The 27,641-nt window shown below is 40.3% G+C and overlaps 1 protein-coding gene across 1 annotated transcript in view; it reads right to left on the reverse strand.

Moving 5' to 3' along the window:
- Nucleotides 1-27,641, reverse strand: part of GHITM (growth hormone inducible transmembrane protein) — a 251,471-nt gene that overhangs the window by 114,281 nt on the left and 109,549 nt on the right. The window contains exon 2 of the mRNA XM_040070589.1: nt 12,854-12,952. The gene's annotated coding sequence lies outside the window, so the exon portion shown is untranslated. The remainder of the gene's footprint in view (nt 1-12,853; nt 12,953-27,641) is intronic.

A 27,641-nucleotide genomic window follows, 5' to 3' on the forward strand; every position in this document is an offset into this window, starting at 1 on the left:
TCCAAAGAAATTCCATTTTTCCTTTGACTGTTGGGGGTGGTTAGTGTCCCCAGAGCTCAGCATGCCTACAAAAGTCACAGGTGAGAACTGGCACAACAGTGTAGGTTAAATTCTATCAGCTTTGGTTAAACTATAATGCCACACTCATAAGCCATAATATACGCTGGATTCTGAAGGTATTTTTAGCACAAGGGATATTATTTATATGGTTTTGCTTATGAAGTTGTATGGAAAGCAAGCCTGAAAATTGAATGCATTGGCAATGTTAATACAATTATTGCTTTTGGTTTTCTCACAACTGGTCAGGGTTTGGTATTGGTTTTCCTGCAGACATATAACTTATTTTATATAAGTTATATGCACGCTGCTTTAAATCAGCTTGGTTAAGATGAAAGACAGGCTTTAAACTGAGCCCAGCTTCATGTATGGCTCCTGGCAAAACCCTCAAACTTCTGCTTGCTCTAGTTATATAGGTTGACCCAGGTTTGAACACTCTTGAGCAGTTTGGCCCTCAGTGAAAGAAAAAGAGCATTTATGAAATCCGAATAATTTCTTCAAAGTTTGGGTGTGGGACTCTTATTTGGATCCATCTCTAATTCCTGAATACTGCTTGATATATCCTTGCACTGAATTACATGGTAAACACTAAATTAATATTGGAACTCATTAAAGTCTTTATAAAAAGCAACGAGAAAAGTAATGTTTTTAAAAAGGACATGATGGGCCTCAGTTTGTGTTGGAACTGCTCTCCTAAGCAAGCCTGGTGCGACTTTCCAAAGGCATCCTCCTGTTTCCAGGCAACCAGGGCTGTGCTCCTGCCTCTTAAATTGTAACCATCATTGCACTTTGCTTATTAATTCTTCAGCAAATGGAGAAAAGTTTCCATTTCTTTTGATGGCTAATGTATTTTATGGTTCATGAAACAGCCCTGGATTCAGTAGTTTCTTTTTAGAAGGAGCTCAGACTAAAGTGAAAGAGCCATCCCGGACTTGGAGGTCATAGAAGGATAACAAAGTTCTGCCTGCTGCAACTATGAGAGCTGGGAAAACATTTACAGATTTTTTTTTTTTTTTTCCCCCACAAAGAAAAAGAATGTCCAAGTATTTGGACTGACTGAACAGCTTTGCTGACGTTTAATCAGATGGCTTCTGGAAGAAACTCTGCTGGGAAAAACCCCCACACCACTCTGAAATGAAGACATTTGGTTTGATGCCTCCAAGATGAGAGGTTTAATTATTTTTCTATCTTAAAGCATTCCCTGCTTTGAAGGTAACAGAAATTTTAGCCCAAATTTAGCAATGATTTAATTTGAAGAAAATGCTTATCTCATTCTGAAATGTTTATACACAAATATATTATTTAATATTAATTTAAAGACACCAAGAGAGAGCAAATTTGGCTCTTACACAAATCCCTATCATTCCCATACTGGAAACACTCTTCTACTTTTATTTTAGGCAATTAATTTTTGCTTTCTTCTCATGACAACACCATTTCCCTGTATGAAATAAGGTAATTTGAATAAAGAAGTACCGTTATTTTGTAGGAGGGAAGGAAGGAGACCAACACGTGGAACAGATGCCCAGATACCCCATTTAGATGATCTATTAAAGTATTTTCAGTTTTGCAATACAGCAGCTAAGAGCTAAGTGACTTCATTACAGCCCAGCATTATGAGCAACTGGAATAGGGACCAAGTCTCCAGAGTCCCCTTTGGAGCCTATAAGGTGTTGTGCAAAACTTACTTACCTTAGAAATCACCTGTTCTTACTTATCAGGATGCATAAACACTTCAGTTTTTATTGCAATTTGGGAGCAATGCAGAATGTTTTACAATCAAAACTAAAACTGGATGTTTGCTTACAATCCCAGCTTCTCTGTGCTTTATTTCATTAAATAACCTCGATTTTCAGGGATGGGAACAGAGGGCAAACCATACTGCACTCTGATTTTTTTGATGGCTTTCTAGCCTTGGAATGATTGAGAGCTACGGAAAGAAGCGGCACAAAAACTTAGGGCAGGGAAACACATTTTAAATTCCATGTCTCAGTTGTCTCCACCCCTTGCTCGTAAGAAATGAAGACTCAAGGAAAACACTGAGAAGGGGCAGCTCAGGGTAGCACCTGCTAATTGATGATACCAGTTTTCAGCAGACTTTAAATCCATGGAGAGAGAAACATAAAAGGACTAAACATAGAACCAACTCATCATCTGCTGTAAATCAGAGTATTCCTGCTGAAGTAGAGTGCACACATGACATAATGCCTTGCAAAATATCTGATGTGGAAGTATAGTCTCAAACAAGGAGCTACATGTTCTGAGAGAACACTTGCTGAAGAGATTTATAGCAGGAAAAGACATTCTGTTTTAATCTAATACAAAGATCCAGTTAAACCATTTTTCAGTGACATTTCAGTTTTATAATTACTGAGTTGTGCTTTGCACATGCTTACATGGAAAATAAAATAAAAGCTAATTTTAGAGTCCTCAATCAAGCCTGCAGTTAGCCCTAAATCTTGATGAGCAGCTCCAGTTATTATCTTCTATTTTTAAAATATTTTGATTGATTTTCCTATTCTAAAGAACTAAACTGTAAATCATTTCTGCTGGTTCCAAAGATTTTTCTTTTAATCAGTAAGAAACAAATGAGCTCTAATACAAGGACAGAGAGAAAAAACAAAACAAAACACTGAGTAAAACCATGTTCTCCCAGTTACTAGAAACTTCTGCCTGGAGAAAGCAGTCCACATTGTCAAATTGCTTGATATGCATCTTTTTTTCTGAAATAAGGCTATTTCTCCAACACTGCTCACTCATACTCTTGCAGGCTATCATATCTGTCACAGTAATAGCTGCCAGCCTTGGCCAGCAAGGCACGTGGAGCCGGTGCCAAGGCTTATTTATCCCTCTCGTGGCCAGCACAGTGATACAAGCCTGTGCCCTGCAGAACCGCCCCCTGCAGTACTGGGCATCCCAGCAGAGCTGGGCCTGTCCTGAGCAGTAGTTGTGGGACTGCTGTGCCCTGCTGAGAACACCCCAATGAACACTGACCCACCTGCATGCAGGAACAAACGCGACAGGAAACGGTTTACTACTCTCTGAAGCCCTTGTTTGGTTCCTCAGTGAAAACCAGGGTGAAAAGGGTGCTCCGGGTCCTAATGACCTTGGCCACAGGTGTGATGGGAGACAAATCACATCCCCAGTGTGAAGCAGGTGGTGCTCCCCAGCTGGGTGAGCAGAGAGACTCTCACCAGACCTGCTCTGGCTGCTCCTCAGCACACATTTTGAAGGACAGCAAGGGTGGAAGGAAGACGGGCACCTCCAGGAAGGAGCTCAGGGGTAGAAGCTGCCTGGGATCTTGTGAGTTCCAGTGGAAATGCTGCTGAAGATACTTCTCTCTCAGGCTGATTTTTTTTAACACCATTACCAGATGCTTAACCCTTCCTAGGCTTTGCACAGGTGCCAGGCAGAGACTCACTGCTTCAACTGCAGTCTCTGTCATCATCCACTAGAACAGCCTCCTATTTTGTTATTCCAGCCAATATAACAAAAAGTTGCTTGTAAGAGAAAGGTAAATCAGGCCATCCTTAATGTCTAATGTCTCCTTGGAGCATTACAGAAGTTTTGGCTGCCACCTTGCAGTCAGACACTTTCTGGGAGGATGAAGAAAGCTTTAGGCTCTTGCTTGTGGTACACATTGTCCTGGTATGACCCAGTGCTTGTAGTGGGAGAGACCAAAGGAAAAAATACATAAATCACTGAGCACTGGGCTCTCCTCCTTGTGCCTCCTCTCACACCTGCCATGGCAGGAGCAGTGCCATACACCTCACAGTGTTCCCCTCCCACATTTACTGCGGCATGGAGGCTCCCCTGGCCTTATGTCACCAAAGGATTATAGACTTGGGCCCTTTATTTTTTAGCAAGTCCTAAAGGCACAGAAATCTTTAGCTGCCTATCATCACTAGAAAATTTAAGTGTCCCTGGAGTGTTTTGGGCCAGAAGGAAGGAGTCACAGCCCTGCCCTTTCCTCCTCAAAACCCCATTAAGCTGAACCACTGAAGCTAGTTTTCATCTCATTTTGAGATTTTCACTTGGGCTATTTCAATTTGTAAACCTTCAATTTTTTTTTTTTTTTAAAGTACCTATAAGTCTACATTTCCTTTTCTCTGCGTCAGCTGAATACCTGACAAATGTTAAACATCATTTGCTCTTTGGCTTTCTACTTTGCCTAGTTTATTACAACCTATGAAGCCTCAAGGACATAAAATATCATAAAAATAAACAGCACCAGTAGCAAACCTGTCATTCTTAAGCAGAACATTCACCTCATTAAACTACAGAATTTCCAAAACCACTGAAATGCAATTTTTATGCAAAGAGCAGGACCTTCTCCATTAATGAAAAGGAATATGGAGAACCTTCTGTCCTAGATCATTAATGTCAGTCAATCTGCCATGGATTTGCATCAGAGACAATGAGGAAAGATGTGAGCTCTTCTTGGGCAAATCTGATCAGTGCAAGAACACAGTTCTGGGAAACTCACACCTCCTGCAGCGAATCAGGTCATGCATTGTTGGAACTTGTAACCAGCATGATCACAGCAAGACTGACAGGGCTTTGCAGGGCTGATGGCAGGAAAAGAGGCACATTAGCGTTTCCATGTGTTGGACCATTATTTGCTCTAAGTCTCAGAAAATGGGGATAGAGGAGTAATGTGCACAAGTTAACTACCTGGAACCAGTAGGAAAGAAGCAGCTATGCTTGCCTTCTCTTCCTCTGGCTAAGCTGTACAGCTGCGAATTGATAATGAAGCCCTTAAAATTAAAGAGCAGCTGGATTCGATTCTGGAACAATCCCCACACCCAGGAGCATTCCATCACCTTGCTTGTAAGTAGGAGATAGATAAAAAAACCCAGACAAATCTTGGGACTGAACACAAGGGGGAAGAGCTGGCTGGCTTACATCAACGGATGGAGAGCCATCTGAGGGAACAGCTTCTTTTCCTTGGAGTTCAGTGTGGTTTTGCAATCTGTTAGTGCGCCTGCATGTGCCAAAATACTCTGTTAATGTTACTCCAAACAGGATACACATTGCCTGAAACATTCAGCCTCGTGCAAGATCACTGTCCTACGTGTTTATGCTTGAGTCACAGAAAAAGAGAATGATGCTCTTTGGGTGGCAGCGTCCCAAATGAGCTCCTCAGGCTCCCAATAACAAACAAAACGTGCCTATTGAGAATTGGCTCCTGTCATTAAAATTGCAGGCATGCTCTGGGTTCATCCTTAACTGCTTGTTGCTTCCTGACAATTCCTTGTGTAAGACAAGCTCCAATCTGTGTTGCAGCATGAATCGTAATTCACTGTGCACTTCATCCTCTGAGGCTTGTTTTTTTAATTCCACACATCCTTGCTTTCACTCTCTCCTAGAGGTTTAAGGGCTTTTCATTCCTTAGGGTTGAAGATGAAGGTTTGAACCCCCGAACAGACATTGCAGACATTTTAAGTTCAACAGCAAGAAATTATCTACAACTTATTTTACCTATTCAGAGATTTAAATTTATTCAGCTTCCTCCATAAAACAAGCTGAGTAAAAAGCCACGCAACAGCCATTGAAAAATACCTTAATTTGTGATAATGTGAGAACTATAATGAGCTGTAGAAGCTGTGTCTGAAGTTCCCTGGGACTAGGACCATACGGCATTGTGTCCCTTCCAAAATGCTAAATAGTGAGGCTGAGGAGCCTGTGTTTTTCCCTACATACAACAGATCACCTTCTTAGCCTTTCTGGTACCAGAAAATGACTTGAAAAACCACTGTCAGTTAACAGTCATATCCAAAAGTGTCAGACCCTTGACCTTGGGTAGTAAATTGTGGAGGCCTGTGGATCTGCTACAGGACTTCCTGGGGCTATGCCTTGGAAGAACATCCCCTAGACCTTAACCTCTCCTATGGATCCCCTGTTTAACTGACAGGCTGTCAGTCAAACCCAGCACCACACCCCCTGTTGGCCCGCTGGCCATTACTTCCCCTTGTATGACCTGATATGGTCAGGTTTCCAGCAATTTCTCCATTCTTTGTAACCCCATTGGTTTGTACCCCTGTCCATTTATCCTTGTGTTTCCCTATTGGTCATTGTACACCTTTCTCCCACCCATGCCTCTCGGTGATTGGTTGTTACTGTTAGCTCCACCCCCTTCTACACACATATAAGCCTGAGCCCACCAAAGGTCTGTGTCTTTTGCCTCTGGACCTCTTCTGTGTGGCTGTGTAAAACCCACTAGATTTCTACACAAAGGCCCTTCCCATTATCTGTGGGGTGTGTGGTTGTTGTGTGTCTGCCCAAACCCCTTCCTCTAGGAGACGCTTTTGGGAGGTTGCAGCAAGTCACCACTGACCTGCACTGCAACAGTGAGTAGCATAAAGAGCATCTCTGTGTCAAGATTCCTACATGATAACACGTGGACAACCTGCATGCATTTTATTTTTCTCTTGAGCAGTAGGGCACTAGCTCTTGCTGAAGTTGATGGTGTTCCTACACATTGCAGACTTGCTCAAGGTTAGGTTTCATCTACTGCTGGTACAGTCTCTTTCTCTCTCCCTGTTGGCTCTGTTTCCATCTCTTCTTGCTCTAACTGCAGCATCTTGTACTCTGACACCACAGACTCAGCTTTCTCCCCCACTACTGTATTTTTCAACTCCCTTTTTGAGAAGTTAGGAGGATGATGTTGAATGATGCTAGCCTTTGGCTCTGAAGCAAGAATTATCTCACTTAGTGTCTTACAGTGACTCTCTGACTTTACTTGGGGACTGGTTTTCAGACTCCTACAGGAACTTTTCCTTGTTATTTTCTGCATCTTTCCTGTCTCCTCAATGTGCTGCGTGGGAAACCTGGAAGAGTTTCTTCCACCTGGGAAAACACACAGCTTTCTGGGCAAGACTGAAGACACCTCAAGTCTGTGAAAAGTCATGGGCTTTTAACACTGAGGGCCTGCTTTATTGAGAATGCATAGACTTTCTCTCTTACTCCTTTACTAAGCCCCACATTGTGCCACATTCTGAGGAAGAGAATTTCCTCTATATCAAAAGTTCCCATGTGACAGTTATGTGGCTGTCTCTTCCCTCCCCTTCTGCAGTGACAGAAACACTCCTGACTCTGTGCAAAGAGAAGGGAACATTCCTGCTGCTCTGTCCCTTTAGAAGCCAGCATGTGGGTGCAGACGGAAGGGCTGGAAGGTCGCTGAGACAAACTGCCTCTCCCCACTGCCACAACCACATATGTTCCTTCTTGAGACAAGTGAAAGTCCTTCACAGCCTTCCTTCACAGACAAGTGAAAAGAGGACAATGACCCCAACTCTTTCGTATGTTGCCTGACTGAAATACGTGATCTGAGGTTGAGAAGGACTCTCAAGGTTTGGGACAGGTTTTCTCAGGGCACCTCACAGGTTTGCAAGAAATGACTCTAATATCATTCAGTGTATTAAAAATGCAGAGAACAAATAGCAAAGAAATCAACTTTACTCTGGACCGCCACAATGTGCACCCCTGACTGCAATTAAAAGCAGCAGCTGCTGCCTTCTACCTACTCATCTTCTAACAAGATCTCTCCCCAAAACCACACACAGCCCTGCAGCCTCAGAGCAGGGCTTGCAGCTCAGATGACTGCTCTGCTCCCAGCCTCAGGGAAGTGCCAAACCCATATTTGACTTAGACCTGTCGATTTACATTAAACACCTCAAGAGGAGCATGGTTAATGGTGAAAAAAGAAATAGAGCCAAAAACCAGCTGAGAGTGCAAATGAGAACAAGCACAAAACATGAGAAGCAGAGTTTAACCAGGACAGACAGAAAAGGAGAGGAACGAAGTAACAGCCAGGACATCTGACCAGAGTGCCAACAGGCAAGGGAGGGATGGCACCTGCCAGCAGCAGCACTTCCAACTCCCACAAGTGGAAGAGGGCAGCTGAAATACATGTCCAGGGGCTGGCTGAGAAACTCCCCTGCCCAAATTACTTTCTTCCTCTGTAGTTCTCTTCCAATTATCATGTGAGTGCAAGCATTGTTACTGAAGGCTTGTAATATCACCACATATCCTTCCTCGCCCAGTGTCTGCTTAGCCTCACCACATCTAGGCCACAATCTATTGACCTGATGCAGGGTCAGGTCTTACAGCTCTCTGCAACTGATGAGCTCCATTCAGCTGCATAAATTGGACTAAAGATTTTGCCTTTTTATGTGTAAATATTCCAGCAAACCAATTCCCTGTTCTGGTCTGAAGATTAGAGTTCATTTGGTTGGCATCTGGGACTACATGTAACATAAAGAAATCTATCACGAATTACAAGAAATACAGAGAAATAGCGCTATATGATGATCAAGGGTAAGAAAGAAGAGCAGAATATGCCTGCTAATAGAGGAATAGTTACAATACATTATGGTCCAGCTCTGGTCACTTTACATTTTGCATAGTTGGTGAAGATCCCGCTTTTCAAGGAACAATAATTTTTTTGCTGAGTTTTCTTAAGTTCAGCCATTATTTCACAGTGCTCTGAGGTTTGTATGTGACAATAGCCACTATCTATGACAATAAAACATAACATTTCTTATTAACTATTACAGTGGAGTAGAAGGGAGGTAATAACTATGATATACATACGGGGAGTAAAAGCAGGATCCAGGAAAAGCAAGAGGAGGGAAAACATAGCTCCAAAGACAGTTTTGAAAGCTTGCTTGCTCTCTCACTCTCTGCCTCTGGGATTTGTTTGGGTAGCCCTCTGTGTTGTGCCAAGCTCAGCTAAAATAGTTCCCATTCATTTCTGTCTATGCCTTACCCCTGATCCCCAGGCACTTTTTCAGCAAGCCACACAGTTCACCAACAAACCTGACACTGCCAGGGCATTTGAAAACCTACCCACTGTACAACAAATAGCTGTTCTGCTTCCAGAAAAGGCCAAACAGGCCTGTGATTGCAATTGTTATGCAATTACTGTGATTGCAGCTTTGCTGGACATTTTGCTGAAATGTCTCTGATAATCAGCGAGGAACAGAACTGACTTTTCACAAGTGCCAATATCATCCATTTAGGACTTACAGTCTGTCTCTATCAACAAGGCAGGTAACGTTCTGTGCTCATATTCTGCCACCTGTGGTATTTATTCATTCCCAGTCTGAACCACAAAGACAAATCTGTTCAAACAATGCCGTAGAGCAACTAAATCTTTAAGGAAGAAATAGCCTGGCTGTCAGCCAGACTCCTCTAATTAGCCCGTACAGAGCACACACTAAAAAAGCCACCTAATTAGACACATGGTGAAACTAAAGCTCACACTGCTCAACACCACAGAAAAGCTCCACCCTTCTCTGCTTACACTCAGCACATTCATAAAAGATGCAAAATGCATTCAATTCCAAAATCCAAGTGGAAAATCTCTGTAAGGCGTGTAGGTATTCGAAAGATGTGTGTAAAAGAAGAAAGGAGAGAGATGGGTTTGTCACATCCTTGGGAGCCTCTCTGTAGCAAGCACTTTGCAAAATGTCTCTGCATGTTTGGCCGCTGTTGTGCTCGAGGGGTGGGGAGAAAACACACAGTCCCTGGTGGTCCACCTGCTTCCTTTTAGGTCCTGCTGCCTCAGGCTCTGGGATTGGTAATTACTTTATACAGTCAGCACCAGTTGTCGCCTGTTTCGTGGTTTTCTCCTTCATGAGTGGTGATTTGTACCTGTCAACATAATGGCATCAGCAGGTGCAGCCATGCTGGGTGCCAAACTGAACCTGGAACTGTGACAATGATTCCAGCAGCTCATTTCAGGGACTCGATGGTCTCATTTTTTCTAACTGCTCTGAAAATGTGCCCCGTTCCCAAACCGAACAAATCTGCTGTTGTGGAAGTTTTCATGCACTGGGTATGACACATTTCTTCCTCAACCATAAATAAACCTGCTAGGGGTTCTAAAGTCCTCAGCAGGGGAAGAGCCACACAATTACATCAACTATTGTGATGGATACTTTCATCTTTAATACTTAAAGATGAAGTATTTACTTATTTTCACTTGAAATTCAAGCCAAGTTTGGAATCAAGGTTTCAAATGCTTAAAGGATAGTGGTGACTACACTCTAGTGCTTCTTCCCATCACAATACACAATGCAATTCTTACACGAGTGAAAGGTTTCACTGCACTTCAGAAGTCCACCTGGTCATGCACATATGATGTGAGGAAGAAGAAATGTAGTAGCACTCATGTATAGTTCTCAGACATTTATGGGAATATATTATTGAAAGTCCATAAAAAATACAACGTAATGAGCTTTCTCATTTTCACAAAAGCTAATGATCTGGATATCTGACTCCTTTTCTCCTATTTGATTGTACTTGGAGCCTTTGTAAATATTTTTTTTTTAACATTTTCATTGTCACCCTATCACTAAAACCTTGAAAAAACATCAGGGAAAAAGAAAAAAAAAAAAAAAAAGGCAAGCTGAAATTCCAACCTAGCAGCTGGACTGCAGGAGACAAATCTGTTAAGTGAATACTAATTATTTGCAAGTTGCAACAAAATTTATCAACAATGTGAAAACACCATGCTAAATAGTGTAATTGCTCAAGGTTTTCTGGTTGTATGCACCAGACAAATCCCATTATGTTTCATGCAGAGTGCTCAGTCATCTCTTTCTAGTGTGTTCTTCAGTGCCATTGCTCTCTACAGCGCTGAAAATTTGGCAATCCAGAAGTGATGCAAATGCCTTTTGCACAAGGATGAATTTCACTCAAGATAAGGAAAAATGGCATGCAGTAACTACTTAAATTATGATTTGCAGAAGCTATGATGTATCATGAGAGCCTATGCAAAGCAGGAGCCTTGAGGTTTCTCATTTCTCTAGCATCTGCAGCATGTCATGGTGATACAACAAAGTTCACACTGCTGAAGAATATAAAAAAAAAAAAAAAAAAAAAAAAAAAAAAAAAAAAAAAAAAAAAAGCCTCTGCCTTTATTAATCTCTTACGATTCCCAAAAAGGCCTATTCCTATTCCTTTATTATTGCACTTTAATATTTGCCTCTACTCATGCTCTAAAACCTCTTGGAAAGGTGGACTCAATTTTTATCTATCTATTTATTTATTTATTCACTTGGCTTTATTTATTTAAACTACCTTGGATTGTCTAGATCCAAGGTAGCTGTGAAGAAGTAAAACTGGCTACTGCCAAATACAAATGGAACTGTCCAAAATCTGAGGATTATGTGCTTTTTTCTCTTGAAACACTTAACAATATAGCTGGTGAAACACTTTAACAGTATAGCTGGTAGTGACATTTGGGATGACAAGGTAAGAAATGTAACAACAGCAACCACATTTTTTGGGTTAGAGGACTTGAAAGAAGCATTTTGGAGAATTAAGAGATTACTGATCACAGAGAGGAAGGCCCATCCCAAAGTCTCCTCCATTTTAGCTGTTTCCTTCTCACTTGACATGTTCCAGGATGTGGGATCTGGGAGGACACTAGTTCTTTGACTGCAGAAATTACTACTGAAAATCTCTGTTGTGCTTGGACCAAATTCAATCACAGCGATAAAACTTAAAACTAGGCATTGTTTGCAGTGTTAAACAACTGGATACTTTATTTTCTAAAGCATTATGCAACTTTGTGCCTAGGCTTCCAGTTTGTCAGCTCTAGTAACGTCTCTGGACAGTAACATCACTAACTCGCACCATGAGAAAAACTGTGGCAGAAATACCAGCCTCAGCCTCTGTAAGTCTGCAACTGGCTTCACCTAATGACTCATAAACACATATACACTGACTATTTTCCAAGCACCGCCAAATGGAATGTCATAAAACCCTTGCCCTTTATTCTCAGTGTTTCTGAAACACAGCGCCACAAGAAAATTCCACTGCCTCAGAGTTTTGCTGCTCAACCCAGACAAGTTATTTACCTGCTGGCAGGCTTGGGAGGGCAGCTATTTTCTTAGGACACAGACATATGACACCTTTTCAAAAGAAGATGCCATCAGAATACAATCATGATTACTTTCCTTTAATAACATGTAGTTTTTTAGCTGGTGTAAAGCAACAGGGTAGCTCCACGATTCATCAGAAGCCTTTTTACAGTGCATTTTCACTGAACTCTGATTCTTTTACAAGATGCTTCCCTATGAATGCTGCATGAAAGCTAAAAGAGAAAGACAAGGCTGATACAGCTCCTTCTTTCCTTTTCCTCTGCCTAGCACAGAATCTCTAATCACAGTTTTTAAACATCTGTGGCTGAATTTAGTGTTACTAAAAAAGCAATGGCAATGAAAGGAGCCATAACCAAAGTGTGTGGGATATGTCTATGTAAGGCCCTGTTACTCTCAGCCTTATCTGACTTACCCACCACAATTCTTGATTTCTGCTGCTTGTTGAGAATTCCATAGCTTACTTTTCCAAAGCTCTTGACACAATCATACTGAAGGACTTTGTCATTCTACTGATTATCCTTTGGCTGTTGATACACAACTGCTCTACGTTAACTTCGAGAACTTTCTGCTTGAAGTCACATAATTATTTTGGGCTTAAGGTTTCATGTTCTTGTTTTCTGCATTTGCTCAGCTTCTGTCCCAGGTGCATTCTAGACCCTGACTGATGTTCTATGGTACAGGCACTGTTGTCAGTAGGTTTGAACCTCCCATGTCCTTAAGCCACTCTCATTCAGAAGACAAAGACTTTAGCAGAGAAATTCAAGGGTCTTGCCCCATGTCCTACTTAATGCCATTAAAATGGAAATGTTTTTGACTCTTATAGTTCAGCATTCCAACCTCTGCTCAAGACAGCCATGTTGATTAGATCTATTTATGAGCTTCTTAATTTCAAACGATCTTACCTCATCTGCTGTCTCAGTTACATGCTCCACTTCGATAGCCTTTGAGTGAACTGTTCCTTTACGTGGCACTGAAGGCTGAGACTCAAACAGAGGCCTGTCCTAGAAAACAATCAAGTGTCAGAAAGCATTCCACTGGCAGCAGCAAAGTAAAGAGGGGAAGGAAGCATGAACCATGCAGCCTCCAAGTGCATCAGAGCCTCCAACTCCTGTCATTGCCTTCTCCCATTTGCTTGTACATTCACACCTCCCCATTGCTCTCAGCTGCCAAACTAAGGAGATAAAGTGGTAGGAAAATAGGGGCACTCCACTTCCTTGTATTTGGAAAACCATAAACCCATGATGGTTACTAAGGCATTTAAAACTATTTAAACTAAATATACTTGGTGCATTTAAGGCAGCTATGCAACTTGGTATATAAATTTCTTTTTAAAAAACCCACTTTCTTTGTTTGACTGATCTGCAAATATTGTAGCATTAGACTTCAAACTGCAACTTTAACAAAGGCCAAGTGTTGCCCTTTTTTCACACCAGAACATTGAGCTGTCAACAGAAAGAGTGATTTGAGTTCTAGAGAAGATTCTCAGTGCTGCAGCTTTCCCTGCAAATGAGTTCTGTTAAGGATAGTGTAAGAGCCACTCTGGCATCTGAGATTTTCTTTCCATTACTTCAAATTGTTGTTAATCATTAACTGTCCCTGAAATGTTGCTACAGTTGCTAGGCAGAGGCAGCTAATTTATGAAACTTCCATGTGGCAAGGAAATCCAGATTTAGGCATTTAGAAAAAAAAACAAACATTCAGAGCAAAGAGGGTGGGATGCAAGGAGAAAAGAGAAAATCTAAAATATACTTAACACTATGTTTGTCTCCCAAATAAATAATTATGCCTAGTGAATTTTTGAGAATCTTTATATTATCAAATATGGCACATACTTAATTGGAGGCAGCTGAACTGACAAGAATGATAATATTCCAAAGTTGCTGGGTATTCTGATGTGACATCAGTAGATTTTTTTTCCCCCATTTAATAGATCATTCATATTTTCTCATATTTATCATTTTTTTTCACGTCATGCAAAAACACGCAAAAGCAAGCAATTTATCCTACTTTTTATTTTTCTATTTAACAATACTCCTGGCAAGTTTTTTTGAGTAGCAGGCTAGCTGATTTCCTTTGCCATGTGCCACGCTGGGCAGTTCACCCAGCAGCTGATGCTGTACTGCATTCATTGCTTGCACCTTGAAAAACTGCACAGCTCTGAAACTCACTCCTTTTAATGGGCTGCTGAATTGCAGGTATGTCTGTTGTCATACAGCCCTGAGACAGGGGAAGCAGAGAACTAGTCTAAGAATTTGTGTGAGAAGCTGCTCTGCCCTTAGAAGAGAAAAGCCATTTTCCATGGATGCATGCTGTAAGTCTTTGCACATCTCATTTCTGAGGTGCACAAACTTTTGTTCGACAAATTCTATCTGATTTATTTTCTTTCTCCCTTTCTTCTATTATTTTTAAGAGCGCAATGTGCAGCCAAGTTAAACTTCAGGACTCAGAAATTAGATGTCTCTCTCAATATACCATATTTTTCACTTCCCAGCTTTTCATTCTATACCATTACAATTGCATGCCTGACAGCTTTTTCATATTCATTTTACTGGATGTTTTCTTAAAAGAAAAATAATTTTCCGTCAAATATAATTGGAAGGGGGAAGGTCTCCCACAATATTCTCCACCTCACTAAATATGGAAAAAAAGATATTTGTAAATATGCCTACAATTACTTTTCCCATAGAAATTATTATTCTTCAATTCTCTAATGACAAAATATTCCCTGAGGCCTTTCCCTGTGACTTTTACCTGACTATAAATTCTGATGGCTGGATCTTTACTGCGCTTCAATAAGAAAGGTGCAGGTCTTTTTGGATAGCACCAGCCAGTGTTATTTTAACTTCATCATTTTAAATAGACTTTCAATTGCCTGAGCTGAGATTGTTTTGAGGAATCCACATTCTGGAGGGCTTCTCTTGCTTCCTATGGTGGCGGTAACTGGCAATCAGAAAAAGTTGCTTAAAAATGCTTTAAAAACAATTAAAGGGTTGCTTAACTTATACTAAGGCCAATGCCAATTGACTCGGTGCAGATTTTCTATGTACACTTCTTTTCCCGTAGGCACTGACAAACAGATGAACATAGCTGGAATACAAATTCCAAAAGACTTCAGATGTGTTGATCTGTTGATCCAATATGTTATGTTCCCTCTGCATCACCAGTCTGATATATGTATCTGCTGTACACTTCATACTTCTAGCCCTTCAACCAGTCTATCCAAAAACTAACTTTTCTGGACAAATTTAGACAAGTAAAAAAAAAAAAAAAAGTTGAAGTCTGAAATATTTTGTCTCAGAATCAAAATATTTTGTTTTGGAGAAGTTGCAGGTGAGGCACTGCATACCAGCCAGAGACATTCTATCCACCAGGATGGCCAGTGTCCCTCCTTGTGTCACACACTTGCCATGCACATGGGCCATCCTTTCTCACGGGATTAAGTGACCTACTGTGACAAGTCCTACCATGGGACACAGTGAAAGGTGGATGTGAGGCAAAGGAGATCACCTCTGGACACAGAGGACTGTTCTCCTCAGCTCCCTGCTACTGTGCCTCCTTTAAAAAATACACATAAAGTGTTAACAGATTATTTTTTCTGTGACAGGCAAGAAAATACATGGCAAAATAATATTTCACTGCAAGAATTTCCCCATCATCCTGCCTCCACTCCAGTCCTGATTAAATTCACGCATACAGAGTAGCACTCTTTATATTATCAGGCATTTTCTGTGAGCCATTTTTATTCCTTTTATCTTCTTCCTACTTTTCCTCAGGAGCAGAGATTGTTGAGCTACTATTAAACATTATTTCTGGATGGAAAATAGGAAGGAAGGTTGATTTTCATTCCAGTTGAGCAAAATCTTTTAATTTACAGAACCTCCCAAACCACTCTAATCAATTAGAGAATACATTTATATTTTGTTTTGATCATCAACTAATTTTGATTCTTCCGGTTTGTTGATTAAGCTCTGATTAAGTATCTGCCACTGACAACATCCAGCCTTTAAGTGGTATCATATTGTGAAGAATCCATTCAAAATACATATTTTTTTTACTTTATATGGCACCAATTTTCAAAACAATAGCATAAAGAGCAGTAAAGAAAGAGAGCGATCAAGAGCTAGCAAACAAATCCTATTCACAACCAAAAGCTTATTTACATGTATTGTGAATATTTCCATTTGTCTATGGTAAATCTAGGGGTTCATCTCAGGGATTACTGAATGGAGAAATAAGCAGCTGCCTGGCATACTAATAGGGAAAATCTCCACAGGGCATTCCACCTTTTCTGTACTACAGACCAAAACAGATTTTTTCAAACAATGGGACTGTCAAGAAAATGCTCACTGAATTAGCACTTTAGCTAGATATATTTTCATCAAAGAACACTCTGATTAAGCAAGCTTATCTCTATAAAAGGGCTGTATTTTAAAGGAAGACAAATTAGTGAGGATAACACAAGGACTGATCCATGCCTTGCCCTATAGCATGAAAGAAATATTAAGAACTCTAGTTTCTTCTTTCTTCCTTCTTTACTTTAATCTCATCTTCGTTCAGTTGCATTCCTGATTTGTGACCTCCTTTTTGTCTCTGCATTTTCTTTATAGAAAAATAGGAAGGATGGAAGCATGAGGGATGTCTGATGAATAGCTCCAGAAGAAGCTCTGGACTCAGCACGGCCCTGGCTGTCATCCTGCTGCCCATGAAGAAGACCAGCAGCACCAGACCAGGATCCAACAGGAAATGTTCCCTTCTCCTCACTGCTCTTTTCTGCGCTGGAAGATAAAGCTCCTGTTCTGGGAGATGGTGAGGGCCAGAAATGTGGCACCAGAGACCCGAGTTGGGCCGAGCAGATTGGATCTTTCAGCAAAGTTGGAATAGATACCAGAGGGCAGTGAGGCAGGACATTGGCTCCTAGTTTGGAATATGGTCACACACATAAATACAGGGCTGAGCTCTTGAAAGGATTTCTTGACAGCGTCAAAAGGACAAGACAGACACGTGGTGGTTGTACAGGACAGGAATCTGCTGCTGCCAGGCTGTGAAGGCACAGCTGTATTGAATTCCTGGCTGAGGGGGGAGGAACATGAAGGAGGGGAATCTTGAAAAATGTGAATGTACTTTAGCTTTAGAGGAACTCTGCCCTCAAATAGCAGGGCCATAGTGCTGCAGAAATACCTCAGGAAGAAGAGTGGATGCTTGTTAAAATCATCAGACTGCAATGAGTTCTTGGTACGCTCTTTGTTTATAGGGATAAAGACACCCAGCTCCTGACACAGCTTGACAGATTCCTCCTCCTTGCCTCTTCCACAGCTGTAAGTTTTCCTTGTCAATTCACTCACTCAAAGACAGGTCCTACCTACCACATGACTGGAATGAGCGCTGGGTTCCATACATCAGTCCCTCTATTTGATAGAGTTGAAAAAAGAAGAACAAGAGGAAGCTACAGAAAAAGCTGATGTTAAGGGAAGACAGCTGCCTTTTTTTTTTTTTTTTTTTTTTTTTTGTGTAGGGTTAGAAACTTATTCTTTGCTGAGGTAAAATAGGTTTTGAACACCTCTGATTAGCTGCATCTTCCTCTTTTACAATAGTAAAACTAGAAACCAGCAATGCAAACAAAAATCACATGAGGTCATAGGAGCAGTCTGACACATCTGACACATATGTGTCATATCTCCTCCACAGAGTAGCATATTCCTAAGGTACCTCTCTTTGGTCTTGTATTTTCCCATAATCTATCATTTCTGAATAAATGTAAACTCAAGACATATTTAAAGCATTTGCTGTTTTAAGCTGGCAATAGGACCTGTGAATTTACCTCTCTCACTGTGCTCTAATTATTAACATTCAGAGTTGCTTCACAATTAACAATTGCTGCCGGTGATTTGGTGGGAGGCATAAAAATATGAAAAAATATTAGCTTTATAAATAGCAATAGATCCTGGTTTTGTCATATTAACAGAAAGTGAAAAAAATTCCTGTCTCAATTTTTCTGATTCCTTTTCTCCTAAAAAATCTTAGACCTGTATGCAAAATATTTACATTTGTCCCTACTAATGGAAAGCCAAAATTCTTCTCTGGCTGCACAGTGTGGAGAAGAGATCTGGTCTGTTAAGCAAGTGATCTTGCTTGAAGTACTACCAATTATATATTGACCCAGGCTAACAAATCCATCCATATTACATGCAACCAAAACTCCCATCTGCTCAGGCAGTGAGAAAAAGCCACATGTGTGCTTTGTGAGATGCTCCCTTCTTGGTGTCAAGGATTCCATCCTGATGCCAAGATACATTATTTGTTTTATGCTGCAGATGCCACCATGAGATGTTCAGTCATGCCCACTGAACAGAGCTCTACATCCATGTTTCCTACAGGGTTTAACATGGCAGAGTCTCTAAACATTCCCTGGGTCTGATGGTTTTCATATCCCTTATTCCAAGCCCTCAAATCCCTAGTACAGGGAACACCATAAGTAAGCACCATGTCTACAAGAAGTTGATCTCAAAGGAAAAAAGTGATTTTTCCAGGGCATCCCAGTTGTGACTGCCATCCATCCCTACTTCTGACTGTGGAACAGCTAATTCTGACTGAATGAAAAAGACCTGTAAATAATTTCCCATTCATTAACTGTTGCTTGAATGTAAACTGCTTTTTTACCAGTTCAAGAGAGGCTGGATTGTACTTTCCACTACTGTCCAGTCTTTTCCAGTAAAAACCTTGGCTTTCAGGAAACCATGCCTTCTGCAACTAAACCATTTTGCTCTAAAAGCTGCCTAGAGACTATTACACATGCTCAGGTAACAATGACAGATTTCAGTCTACTGCAGTTAAAATGTTTCACTTCAAACATGCTTTTAGACAGAATGCCAATATGTGTCATAATCAACTTCAAGCTCATGCTGAGTAGCCTTCTAGGCTTTGCAAGTCCTCCTGAGGACCAGGTTAGATAGTTTTCACAAGAAAGAGCTTCCATTTAAATGTGTCAACCTTTCAAATCTCAACCAGTGAATATGAGAACAGAGACAGAAAGCACATTGTTTCTGTGGGTGTATTCACACCAGTGAGGCAGGCCACTCTGGGTGTGCTTTCCTGTTGGTTTGAAGCTGTGGATTTGCAAAACGTCAAAGCCCATACTGTCTGTCCAATTAAATGCTCATGAACAACATTCAGTCCAAATACAACACACCACACTGAATAATCAATTCTATTTGCCAGGCTTGATGATGACAAACTTTTTGTTTTCGTTAAAACATTTCTCTATGTTCTGCTATATTCCATATTTTAGGTTAAATTATGTACATTTTACAGGCCAGGTAAGAAATCTATTCCAATCACATAATGCTGACCTCATTGTGAAAGACAAATATCTTCTCAATTATAAGTAGTCTGCCTATAAAAACACATTATGGATAGGCAAGAGCTAGGATTATTTTATGTGTTTACACGTGGAACAATAAAAGTTGATAATGTCATCTGGAGCCACCTTTTCTCCTGAGGCCATTCAAACAGGGAACATCCAATACAAAAATCGGGGAAGTCTTCAAAAAGACAAGAGGTGTGAGGGAAACACTGGATCCCTTTATGGATACCAGCATGACAGCTTTAATAGTGGGAAGCTGTCTACCTGATCTCACGTTATGCTGTGGAGACTCTCCTCTTTTTACACTCATCCAGGGGAATGTGTCAAAGTGTCTCCACAGGCCTAATTCTATGATGTGGATTTTGACACAGATGCTGTTCATAGGCACAAAAGTAAAAGCTCCATAAAATCTGAAGAAAGCAGGGTTTAAATTGAATCTAAACAGGCTCCAGCACAGTAAAAACAAAAGCATTTCTTTTCAATCCCCTTGATAGTTTGTACTTGCATTTTACTATGCAATTTTGCTGATCAAGCACTCTTAAAATAGGGCAGTTAAACAGAGCAGGTTCCTATCTTCTAAAGATGAAACAGAATAGAAATTGGAGATGACTAACAGTCAGTTACTCACCTTTGCTGTAATTATGGTATTTGGCCAGTAACTTTTATTGAGGGAGGTTAGAATTTATTGCTCATCTGAGATAATTGCTTCTTTTACATGAGCTTTCTGAGGTTGCACTGGCCATTCAAAAACATAGCAAATTTCCCAGGTGCCCATTTAAGAATATAAAGATATCAAGAACTGGGTAATTCATGGAACTGTTTATAGGAAACCCAGGCTTTTAACCCAGTATAAAATAGTATACTGGTTCTACCTTGAATGGTGTGAAAAGTGGCTCATCCACAATTCAATCATAGATGTGATTTTAAAAGTTGTAAAGAAAAAAAACAAATATATGAAAGAAAAAAAAAGGTCCAAGTCTCTTACTGTGACACAGAAATATGGCAGTATTATTAAGAAAAGATGGAAATTCCAAGCATTACATAAGGAGAGCAAAATCTGACTACCAATCAGTGGAGAAAACAGAAAATTAATATCTTAATTCACCAGCACTCCTTGCATGGTTTCACTAGAACTGTACTTAACCACTTCAGCAGGAGTTGCTGCTGTGCACACAGCAGATGCCAAATCTGCTTGTTGTTCTGTGGAGGGTAAGAGTTATTGGAAGAGCTGACAAAGTACTTCCACAGAACAGTGCACAAGACGACCCAGTGGAAGTCCAAATCAAATCCCTAAATCATCCTGAACCCACTAGAAATACGCAGAAGGCTCTCAAGAGCTAAAATGGTTTTTTTTGTTTTTTTTTTTTCTATGTACAAACTGAAGGCAAACTTTAAAAATGAAAAACAAATAAGCATAAGAGTACTTAGAAATGAAGATCTTACTGTGGTTTTGGTGAATAAATCCTCCTAGGCTTGCCTTAATCCTGACTCAGTCACTTTCTGGGTTTTAGCAGATTCTACAGTCCCCTCTATGCACCAGAAATCACACTTTTGTCAGGTTGTCTGTTCCTTCCAGCAGTCTGCACTGTGCCACAGATGCTCCCATTGCTGGGCTCCTCTCCCTGTGTGCCCCTGTGCTCTGGGAGCTGCTTCTCCCAACAGCATTTTCAACAGCTCAGAGGACAGAAGAGTGTCCCTCTCTTTCCAAGCAGTCTCTCATCTCACAGACATTTCCTTTCTGAAGAACAAAATAAATACATATTGAGCACGATGATATGGAAAAGAACTCTTCAATATAAGTACATTATTCTGTATATTTTCCCACATTTCCTTTTATCTCAGAGGTTCTTTAAATTTTTAAATAATTTAGCTTGTGATGATTTTAGTTAAAACAATAAAACTCCATATATATATATGTGAGCAATCATTACAAATAAAATACAGATACTGAAGAACCCACCATTTTTTTGTGCACTGGTACTTTATTCCTTGCTAATGGCAGGCACATACAGAGATGTATGATGGGAAGGAAACTTATCCAAATAGCTAATTATTAGTACTCAAAATTTTCTTATATTGCCACAGAGACCTGGTTTGGCACCTTTATATCTTAATTAAACAATCATTTAGGAAAAAAAATATTATCCTCTATAACCTGTCTGACCATGGTTTGAAATTTGTTTTGGTCTGCCACTAGTGGAATTGTTCCAGAATTACCTAAGGTATTTTCTTGGTAGAGAATACAGATTTCATATAGCAGCTGTGATTGAGTGCAGACACTAAGCGTTTTGGAGGAAATGCTTTTCTTAAAAACTGTTTAGTAAGATATCCTCTGGAAAGAAAGCCCTTTCATTCACCTTCTTCTCACCTCTGCCCAGCCACTGCTGTTCCTCCAGGTTTTGTAAAGATCCGTGCCTGAACAGGTAAGAGATTCAAGCCAGTGCCACCGCTGGGAGCAAGGCAGGCAGGCTTTGGTCATCAGGCTTTATTTGGCAGGTGACAGCTCAACAATTAACACATGCACACCTTAGAACCACCTGCAGAAATGCTGCCTCTCTAGAGATGGAAACTTGCCTGGAGTACTGTGGCAGGAGAGAAGGCTCAGGAAGCAGGGAGAGTGAAGTCTGAAAGGAAATGGGCTTCAAGCTTGTTCCTGCTGCTGGGTAACAACAGCACACACTGCTGTTACTGAGTGAGGCTGTTCAACATGAAAATCACTGTCAGAGTGCAAGGTTAAAATCCCTGTCTTTGAGGCAGTAGTGTTGTAACACCACTGCTCACGGGAGGAGGTACTATATTATTAGAGCAACTGGTATAGTCGGAAAGAATAAGTCCATTTTCCCTGTACCTTATTGCTTCTCAGGTGGAATAATGTCCTTAAATCATGTCCTTTCTCATTCTCTTCTTCTTCTCCTCTTATTTCCAGCTTTTAGGCTGTCACTTTGATGTACTTTCCCCCCCTCTCCCTAAAACAGGGCTCCTGACCTTAAATCTCCAAAATATTGTCTTATAGTCACCTAACAATTAAATAAGATACCAGATTTAGAATGCAGTTATTATAATCCATTACTTTTGGAAAATGTGTAAGACTTGGATGGTTACCTCCAGTTATCCCTTCCAATCACAAATATTTTATGCTTCTATGGTTATAATGTATAATCTTAAAAAATCACAAATCAAGACAGTCTATCTGCTGAGAAACGAGAGAACGCTAGCAGATCTAAACAACTCATCGGCTTTGCTATTCCTTTTTAGGGCTCTTGACTACTATTGTTGAGGGAACCCACAAGTGGAAGGAGCAGATGCCTGGCAATCAGAAAAATCTGTTAGTCATCTTGGTTTTATACTCAGTCTTTAAAGGTTTTCCAAATTTTCTCTCCTTTAAAAAACCAAAACATCTCAGAGAAATACATTTTTGTATGGGTGGCTGGCAGAAGGGATGCTGAATTAATCTGAAAAGTCATGCACAGGGTTTCAGTGAAAACAAACTGAGCCCTTAATTGATGTAAACTTATTTGGGGATCACTAAATATGTAATGACCAGAATCAGATTATTTTGGACCACGGCCATGTTGTTCCCTACTGTTGGTGCAGTCCTTTGAGCAGATTGCTGAATTACTGCTGTTCACAGCAAACACTGAAAAACAACTTCTCAGCTTCACTGTTCATATGCTCAGGAATCTCACAACCTCCAGCACAGGGCAAGCAATGAGAATTGGTTATTTATCAGGGGTTTTGATGAGGGGGAAATGAAGTGCTTCTGTTTTTTTTTTTTCCTGGATTAAACTTAAAAAGCAGAGCTTTTCCATTGTTGTCTGTTTTTCTCTTAGAGGAGTCATTAAAACTGATTGCTCTGGCTGATTTACAAGAACTCAGGTTAAAACAATAAAGAACTAAAATGCTTACTGAGAGGATAATGCAATTTGCTTTTCTAGTTATATCATTGCAGGTGGGCACAGCTCTAAGTCTGAGCATTCCCATAGAAAACATCCTCAAAGCATCATGTTAATAGACACTAGAAAACAGTCAGAACAGTTTTCACAGAAAGAATAATTCCTGAAGGCAGACTATTTGCTAGTGAAATGAAATAAATTAACTTTCAAAATTAACATTGTGTGACTTATGCAGATATTACAGACTGACTAACCCACTCACCTCCAGTTAAAAACAGTTTGCTGATTCTAGGAAGAACAAACTAGATTAACCCTCTATGCCATCAGGTTTTGTGACTTTTATTACTTAAAAGTCACAAAATATATAACGCAAAGGAAACCATATGATCTGAGATGAGGATTTCTATCCCATTCCTCAACTTAATACAAATGTGCATAATGGCAATCCTTTTCAAACTGACAATACTTTATTGTAAATCAAATCCACACAGCACATCTCGGCAACAAATACTCCAAAAAAAACCCTTTGTTATTCTAAAACAAATGATCCAGCAATCAGCAAGGGCCTGAGGGGAAGGTGGCAGAGAATACTTGCCCTGCTTGACTAGAGCTGCATAGCCTGTGACAAAATTTGTTATCACAGCTGTATTTTCAACACTGGAATATGAAAGTCACCCTGCTGTGGATGCTTGGTATAGTCTTTCCCCTTTCTTTAGCCTCTTACTGCTAAATCCTAGGAAGGAGTAAGAAAGACTCAAATGGATCATCTGGTGCATCCACCCGCCCCAAATCAACTAAAGCATTTCTGACAGATGGTTCTGTAACTCTAAAAACCCCCAGCCTCCCCAGCCTCTATATGCAATCTATTCTAGTCCTTAATTATCTTTGCCACTGGAGCATTCTTTCTACAAAGCTCCTCCTAAATCTGCTTTTGTTCCAGTTTAAGCATATTACTTTTTGCCTCACAACTTGAAGAGAACAGTTTGTTCCTCTTCCTCCTTGCAGAAACTGTTGAAATATTTAAAGCCTGCTGTAGCTCTCAGATTTCTAGGCTAAAATCCAGTTCTTTCCATTTTTCCTCACAGGCCAGTATAATATCAGACAAAGCTGGTAAGAGGACAAGACAGAGAATATGAGGTTACCTGGAATTCAGTCTGAGGACGTTAAAGCAGAGTTAAAGAAAAGTCAAGGAACTTTCCATACAGAAATTGAATTTTGCTGACATCTGAAAGCTTCTTCTACTTTGGCACTTCCAGGAGTCTTATCAAACAAACAAAGCAGCTACCCTTCAGCAAAATGGCACAGACAGAGTTCAGAAAAGCTACAGGCAGTTTCATCTACCTCTGAAACAAACTGAGAAAGAGCATCAGGAAAAGTTTTTTCTCATTTCTTCTAATCAACCCAAAGATTCACATTCACATAGTAGCAAATCTTTCTACTTGGAGAGTTTCTTCTTACGGTATGGAAAATATTGTCCAAGTCACCAGAGCTGCTGGGCTGACAATCCCAACAATCACTGGGTCCAGCTGAGGTCTTTTCCTGCTCAGTGCATAGGAGAGTGTCACCACCTTCTTTGCTATTTGCTGAGATAAGCTCCAGGTTATCCAGCATACTTGGTGCTACTAAAGTCCTCCCTGTATTCCTGATTGCTTTAAAATTCATCCTGGGCATTCCCCGTTGAGAAAGCAGCATAACAACGCTGCATATTTGCCAAAAAAACCAGATTATTATGGAAGATCAGTTTTCAAAACAGGAGAAAACTTCTTCATCCTTCTTCATTTTAATATGAAAGCAGACTGCATTACCAGTTTTTGTTTACTTTGTATGAGTTAGAAGGGTTACTGACAAGTTCAGTACTTCCTACAGTACCTGTGCCTCAGAAAGGCAGGGGCACACAGCAGCAGAGCTCTACCCCTGACACTGAAGGTGTGCAGAGGTGCTTGATTTAGCAGCATGGAGCATCCTGAAGAATATGGGCTGCATGCTTGCTCTCAGAGAGCTGTACAATATTTAATGCCCAATACAAACAGAGGATGCAATTCCTCACTAAGATAAGAAAGCAATCTCAAAATGAAATCTGCAGTTGGATGTACATGGCCAGGGCCTCTTATGTTTCTTTGCTAAGGAAGTAGATCATTACCATGATGTGTTCAAAGCAGCGTAGAGGGAAAAGGCATAGCTTCACAACATCTGATAGAGATTAGGAATGTTTGGTTGCATTCACAGATCAAACAAGTTAGAAAATCCATAGCTCTTTCGATAACTACTGAATTTGGAAAGGAAAAAAAAAATCAAATGTACCCTATTTTTTCCCTGTTTTCCTCTCGGTATATTGTCAATAGGATATATTTCTATGTATTTACTCTAGAAAGGAAAGATAGAAGTTAATTTTTAATGGGTGTAAAACAGTAAATATGTAGGAGAGCAGCTAAGCCTCATAAGAATCCTTGTGATAATTTGGCTTGCTTTAATTATATAGATCAAAAGTCAGCAAATATCATTATATATGCAATCTTTGAGAAAAGAAAAGCAGTGCACAGTCCAAAATACTAGAATTCTAGTATGAAAGGAAACATATTAATCCTTCCAGCCCCAGTCTGCTTATTCTGACTTCTAAATGGCTAAAAAAATAGAGATTTGTGATAGTCAGTGAAATTAGTAAAGAATAAGAAAACCTAGTTTTAAATCACAGGCCCTAAGTGATGTTTTCTATCTCTGATGTGCAGCTATCCAGCTGGGGGTACACTGGAATTCTTCTCTAGGTACGGGAGAGGACTCTGAAGCAGAGAGGCAACAAAGAATTTCCCAGAGGACACCCAGAGGCAGGGACAGAGCCACACTGCCTGAGCTCCAAGCCTGTGTTCCTGTGACTGCTGATACCAAGAGCATTGACACCGATGCAGTTTGCTGTTGCACCAGTAATGCCACTCTGGGATCAGTACAGGCAGTTCAAGCAGATTAATTTGTGTCATCAGTACATGGCAAAGTGTAAATAAAGCAGCTGCAAGATAAATATGAAGCAAACCCTCACATTCCACGCTGGCCTTAAGCGTCTCGCTTCGTAACCAATGCTTAATTCAGTGTTACAAGGTTCAGGCTAATTACCTTTAAGGCAGAGGTGTCTGTCACAGCGAGTCCTTGCTCGACCCTTGATGGATGACAGTGACAGACAGTTGGCATTTCAGGACAGTCCATGCAGCTCTTTCAGGCTGCACAACAGGGAAGAAATAATAATAAAAAAAGAAAGTAATTACAGTCACCAAAGACACAAAGCTCCTTCTGCCTTCACCCTTACTCTATGAGCATTCCCCCTTCACCTTCCACATTATTAACCATGTTTTTAATAACGGAATAAAAGCTAGCACAGAAGCCACTCATCTAAGCAGATGGGAAATGTCAGACTGAAATTACAGGTTGAAATGTAAAAACACAAAAGAACTCGTGACCTTTACAATTTTTTTTTGTTTGATTTGTGAATAGTGTGGATACCTATAGGAAACATTCATTCTCCAAATGGTTTTGGTCGGCATAACTCTAAATAAATAAACAAGCATACTGGTTTTCTCCTAAAAATTTGGTAGTTGCATTCACATTATAATTGCTAAGTGATATTTGTGTTCAAAACAGCACATTAATCATAGGAGACATGACCTTTAGAAAGAAAACATTCTTGCTCTTTTTATTTTGTTTGGTTTTACCTTGGGACAAGATACTGCATAAGTTAAGGCAGGTCACACAATACAAATGGAAGAAAGGAGACACTCATTTAAAATATGCCACCTATAATTTCACCTATGAAAAATATAGTTATGTGGAAATGCTCCTATAAGGTTCAGCAAGGCACTGGAAATCCCTAGGCTAACTAGAACTTAATTCAGCTACTGCCACAAGAGACAATTAAAATGTCTCTGTAGATATACGAGCAACAAAAGGGGGGGTAAGGAGAATCTTCATCCTGTACTGGATTCATGGGGAAATACAGTGACAAAGCTGGAGGTACTTAATGTCTTTTTTCCTCAGTCCTTAACAGTAAAACCAGTTGTTGTCCAAGTACTCAGCTTCCTAAACTGGAAGACAAAGATGGGGGGCAGAATGAGGCCCCCAGAATCCAAGGGGAAATGGTCAGCGACCTGCTACAAGTGATGGGATGAGAGGAAATGGCCTCAGGTTGCACTAGAGGAAGGTTAGGGGGGATATTAGGAAAAAACTCTTCACCAAATATGTTACCAAGCATTGAAACAGGCTGCCCAGGGAAGTGCTTGAGAGATATTCAAAAGGTGTGTACACGTGGTGCTTAGGAACGGAACATGGTTTAATGGTGGTCAGAATATCTGAGATGAATAAAATGTATAAAAATTCAATAACTTTCAGAACAAGTTATTTTTTCCATATTGTTTGAGGCTTTTTATCTGGACAAAAGAGACACCACCGAAGCTG

Source organism: Hirundo rustica, chromosome 8 (genome assembly GCF_015227805.2).
Source record: "Hirundo rustica isolate bHirRus1 chromosome 8, bHirRus1.pri.v3, whole genome shotgun sequence".
NCBI classification, from domain to species: domain Eukaryota; kingdom Metazoa; phylum Chordata; class Aves; order Passeriformes; family Hirundinidae; genus Hirundo; species Hirundo rustica.